This window comes from Rutidosis leptorrhynchoides, chromosome 3 (assembly GCF_046630445.1).
Source record: "Rutidosis leptorrhynchoides isolate AG116_Rl617_1_P2 chromosome 3, CSIRO_AGI_Rlap_v1, whole genome shotgun sequence".
NCBI classification, from domain to species: Eukaryota; Viridiplantae; Streptophyta; class Magnoliopsida; order Asterales; family Asteraceae; genus Rutidosis; species Rutidosis leptorrhynchoides.
This window is the reverse complement of record NC_092335.1, coordinates 124804255-124809907: the sequence shown is the minus strand read 5'-3', so window position 1 is coordinate 124809907 and position 5653 is coordinate 124804255. Positions and strand designations below refer to the sequence as shown.

At 33.7% G+C, this 5653-nt stretch overlaps 1 long non-coding RNA gene across 1 annotated transcript; it reads left to right on the top strand.

Moving 5' to 3' along the window:
• The first annotated feature begins 3045 nt into the window (after positions 1-3045).
• On the top strand, positions 3046-4740 carry LOC139896767 (uncharacterized). Its single transcript, XR_011776340.1, has 3 exons — positions 3046-3231; positions 4329-4427; positions 4543-4740. It is a non-coding gene; the product is annotated as an uncharacterized lncRNA (long non-coding RNA).
• Positions 4741-5653: the final 913 nt, after the last annotated feature.

Genomic DNA, 5653 nt, shown 5'->3' with positions numbered 1-5653 from the left:
TCGCAGCGCGTCCGAAAACGAGCGATATTGCAACGCCCCGAAAACGCTCTTTTTCACAGCGCGTCGGAAAACACGCTTTTTCTGATCGCGTTTTTGCAGCCTATCAGAAAACGCGCGTTTTCGACACGCGTTCCCTCAAATCGCGAATCTAAAATTTCTTTTTAGATTAAGTGAGTCTGGAAATGAACACAAAATTTAGAAATGTAATTCTTTTTATAACTTTTTAATTATTTATAAAATGAAATTCAATTCCATTCAATGTCAATAGAACATATTTTTTCATATTCCATGGAATTTATCAATTCTAATTCCTTCGGATTCTAATTCCTTTGACACATTCCATTCCATCCAAAAAAATTCCACGAGCCAAACGGGCCTTAACTATTTGAAGAATCCCATTTTGAAAGAATAAAATTATTTATAAACTAAATATATTTAAGGACAAATCGTAACTGGACTATATGATTGTGGCACACATGTTTTTCTATAATCACTTCAGTTTGAAGGATTATGCTTGTATATAGAAACCCACTTTAATCGAGAACAAAAAAAACCCTAATCGTAGAAATTTCAAACCTTACCTAAATCTGCAATCAACTACAAGAATCATAATAATATGTTTGAGGTGAAGAAACCTTGAATCAGAGTAAACGTTCGTGTGTGACAGCGTGAGTCAACTTTGAGAAGAATTTGTTAGGTAACAGAAGTCCTTTCAAATAAAATGCATATAATAGAGTGGGAACTAGGAAGAGTAGATGTTTATACCAAGTAATACTGCATGTTTTTAAGTTTAATACTCCGTATAATTAAAAATTTAGCTGGCTAAAATATCACTAAAAAGTGGAGGCAAATATCCCGCCAATTTGAGTAGGAAATAATAAGAAAATTTAGTACATGCTCCGTATTTCTAAATATACATGCCTATGTAATATTATTATAAAGGGTGGAGCCTGCGGATAACGGGCACGGATTCTATATACCCGCGACCCGCTCGTCGGGTTTGTTTTTTGAACGTTGAGACCCGTTACCCGCTCACGGGTAAAAACTTTTCCCTCATGCCCGTGACCCGCGGATACCCATGACCTGCGGGTAATAATAATATTTAACTTTTTATTACTCCAAATAATTTTATTAATTATAAAACAATATGTACAAACTATATGTATAATGGCATGAAAATTAAGTCTTTTACTTGTATATAATATTATATTTTTAATTATTATTCAAATACTAGTAAAATAGCTTTTAAATTCAATATATGTAAGTATTAATTCGTGGGTAAATTAAGAAAAGTCTCATGTATTCACGGGTCGGGTTTTGACCCGCGACGGGTAGTATATACCTGCGACCCGCCCGCGACTCATCGGCGGATATAAAATTTTTAATGATTTTATCCGTCCATCGCGGATCGAATACCCGCGGGTCACGCATTTTTTCTCGCACATTGCCATCCCTAGTTATTACTCTATATTTTATATGTATAGTAGCATACACCCACGAATTCACGAAATTATATTTATTTATATTTATTACTAATATTAATTATTAATAACTATTTGATAAATGGCTTACCAATGATTGATATGGTGAGGATCTATTTGTCGGTGGTTTAGGGGTAGTTCAGTCATGGTTCGTTGGTTCGGTGGTTTAGTGGTGGTCCGGTGGTAGTCTAGTGGTCCGGTGATGGTCCTGTAGTCCGGTGGTGGTCCGATGGTCGGGTGGTGGTTTGTTGGTCCGATGATAGTTCGGTGTTCTGGTAGTGGTCCAGTGGCGATATTGTGTTATGGTGATGTTTTATGGTTCGGTGGTCGTTTGGTGATCTGGCGGTGGTGTGGTGGTCCGTTGGTGGATTGGTGGTCTGGTGTTGGTATGTTGGTCCGGTGGTGCTCATTGCCGCTACCCGTGGTGGTTTGTTGATCCGGAAGTGGTCTTGCTGTGGTTCGTTTGTTCGACGTGGTCCGTTGGTGGTTTGGTGATGGTTTGTTGGTTCGGTGATGGTGTGGTGGTGATGATTGTTGGTAGGCCATAAACCATAAACCCTACACCCAAAACCTTAGATCCTATACCCTAAATCCTAAAACCTCATTACCCAACTCGAAATTAAAACTTAAAGCAAATCCAGAAATTGAAATAATGGGGTGGTTATAGAAGTGAATATTATTTGCACTGAGTTAACAACACTAAACCATATATACCCGTATAATACTGATTCATAACTAACAACTAATAAGTGTTAAGGAACTCATAAACGAGTTCTTTGTAAATTGGTCGTGTGATGTTTATTCCAAATATTTGAGTCATCCATTCATCGAAATGATTATGAACATTAAGTTTCTCGATTGTTAGTCAATATATGGTATGTGTCCTCATAAATATATTCTTCCTCTTCTATTTTATTTTATTTTAATTTATTTTTTTGACAAAAAACTTTAACTTTATAAAACTCGAGCTTCATCAAAAAATGAAAATCCGCAACAAAGATACAAACTGAGTCAACGAGGCACACACAAAGATACGCTTGCTTGCCCTTATCTTATTTGATTAACCCTTCTTTATCTAGGTTTATCTCAAAATTCAAAAATTAGTAAATTATACTCCCTTCGTTTCAAAATAGCAATCCCGTTAGATTTCAAAGTCTTTATATTTAAATTTTAACTTTAAATATTTTTATTTGTACTCTATAATATTTGTTGAAAACTATATCAATGGATTCGGTTTTGAAAGTGTTTTCATTTGTATAACTTTTATTAAATATTATATAATACAAATAAATATTTATAAAGTCATAATTGTATAAGAAACACATAAAAAGTTAAAACGGAACAATAATTTTAAATAGAGGGAGTATCTAAAAAAACTTGATTTGCAAGTTTATAAAAAAAACCTGGAATACAAAGTCTCAAATTTCAATTCAGATTTAAAATCCAAACTTCAATTCAAATATAAAATTCCCGAAAAAATGCCAAAGGCTAAATTTCAAACTCAATCACAAAAAAATTTAAATAGCCGAGCGATTAAAATAAAACCCATGCAATTCGGAACTCATATTCGATGACTTTCCTTAACTTATTCGCCTCCACCCCATCTCAAATTCAATCAGCAAACCCTAAAACACTATTTTAAGCCTCAATACTCAACCACAAATCTTAATCCAAAACCCAAATTTAACTACAACAACAAACTTATCGATGAAATTGCATAAAGAAATCAAGGATACTCCTACCTTTTGAGGTGAACTGATGTTAATTTTTTGTTATTTTTGTTATCGAGTTGTAAAAAAGATGCATTCATTCAGATCAAATAAAATGTTACCATCATATCTCAATTTCTACTTCCCTCTAATCAGTGTTCTCTTTATCAAAAAACGTATTGTTAAATCAAGGCAAGTTGCAAACTTTTATTGATCTTCATTTTATACTATCAAAAATCGAACAAATGTGTATTGGTGGTTAAATTTTGTAAGTTAATTGTAAGGTTTTTGTCTTTTCAATTTTTCTGAAAAGAAGAAGCGGTTTTTTTGTGAAAGAGCACTGCTTAAATTTTAACTGTAACGCTTATAGGGTTTTGGTTATTACTATTATTTCTTTTTATGTTAATGCATATAAGGTGTTTGATTGAATGTTTGTGTGAATTGTTAGTTGTTCATCGTACAAGTTTTATTCGGAATCATTAATTGTTCACCGTTGTATATTTACAGGTGTGTTGTTGTTAGTGTTATATGGAATTGTTCGATTATCAGCTAAAATCTCATATGATATTGTTTTTTGATACAAGTTTTCAGTTGGAAGTTTGTTGATCAAATACTGGATACTTGTTACCATTGTTTTTGGGAATGGGTTTCACATGCCTCATTGGTTTTAGAATCTCTTCTATGTATACATTTACTTCGTTGTATATTGTATTCATGTTTGACAGAGAATCATATATGCGATTTAGAATTTTTTTTTAATACTTAGTGTCATATTTTGTTGATTGTTTGCACCTGCAGTATTAGTCGCAACTGTTTTTTTTACACTATATTAGTTTAATGGCAAGTATAAAGCGTCAAAGAGGTGTTCCATTAATGGTGACTTTCCCGTTGTCATGTTGGGCATGTCGTTTGGCCAATTGTCCGATCACCCTGCCATTTTCCCTAATGCTCAAATAACATCCGCGTTTGGAACGGGTGCGAGTGGTGTCGATTTGCCTACGTTGGTTTCCACGTTTGTCGGTTGTTCGAATGTAGATTTCGCAGCATCTATTCCAAGTTATTATATTGGTTTGATTTCATTGTTTATATGTTTTATTTAGTTTGTCTTAATTCTATTTTAATATATTGGATACCACAGTTATGAATGCTGAGCATCTTACGATGCTGTCGTCGTCCGGTCTGCAATTCACTATCGGTTTGTTTAAAGAGGTTACAATAACAGCGGCAACTTTCGAAGGTATTTTGAATCACCTATTGTTTGGATTTACTTTTTTTTATATACCTACATGTCATTGTTTAGGCACAACGAATGTTATTGCTGATGTAGCAACTGCTACACGTTTATTTACTAGGCGGACAAGACGCTGAACAAACCAAGGGCATTTAGAGAATTATGATGTTCAGAATGCCAGTGGCAGTGGTTTGCAGTCCGCCGTGGTTTCGTTTAAAGATGCTATAACACCTGTAACAACGTCTACTGCACCACTTATTGGTGGTGTTGTTATTAATAATGTAGATATGTGAGTTATATCAGGCAATACTAAAAGTGATGCAGCTAAAATCGCAATTGTAAGTATTAATATACATTCAGATTGCATTATAAGTGATATATATATACATACATACATACATATATATATATATATATATATATATATATATATATATATATATATATATATATATATATATATATATATATATATATAGTGCAGCTGTAATTATCATGTCATGGCCATGATGAGACTTGTTTGTAGGGATATATCTTATTATGTATTATACACTTAATCAGCACGTCATGGCCATTATCACACTGATCACACATGCTGGTAGGGATTGATCTTTTTGTGTATATAACTTCTGTATTATCTAAATTAATACAGACAAACATGGATGAGCTAGCTAAAACACTTCCTGAAGGTTCAACTGATAATCTTGGTCCAGATGATGTTTTTTCCAAAGTTATGGGTAACAATAAATATGGTTCAGTGGATATGAATGGATTAGGTGTTCCAGCTTATGATCTTTGGGGTAAATTACCAAGTTGTAATGTTATTTGTATGGAGAACATTCAACTCAAGTCAGAGAATAAAGAACTTACTAAAGAAAATGTACATCTGAAAGAACAGTTGGCAAGTGAGAATGGTTCAGTTGTTGAAGATACGACAACACCACAGGGCCTCACCGTAGTCAATATAGCTCCACGTCTTAAGGTATTTTTCTATTTAACATCTTAATGTGTGTGTTTGATATTTACATTTACCATTCATAACTGCTTCTTACACACTTATTTCTAGGTTGGAGATGAAGTATTTTTACACAATATACTTAACTCTAGCGAGAAGGTAGGAAGAAGATGGTTGAGGACCTTGGATCCAACTTAGGTAATTGGCGGTGTAGAGATTGGAGATGATTGGTGTGTGGTACACCTTCAACATGTCCTTAAAAAAGCTGCTGATATAG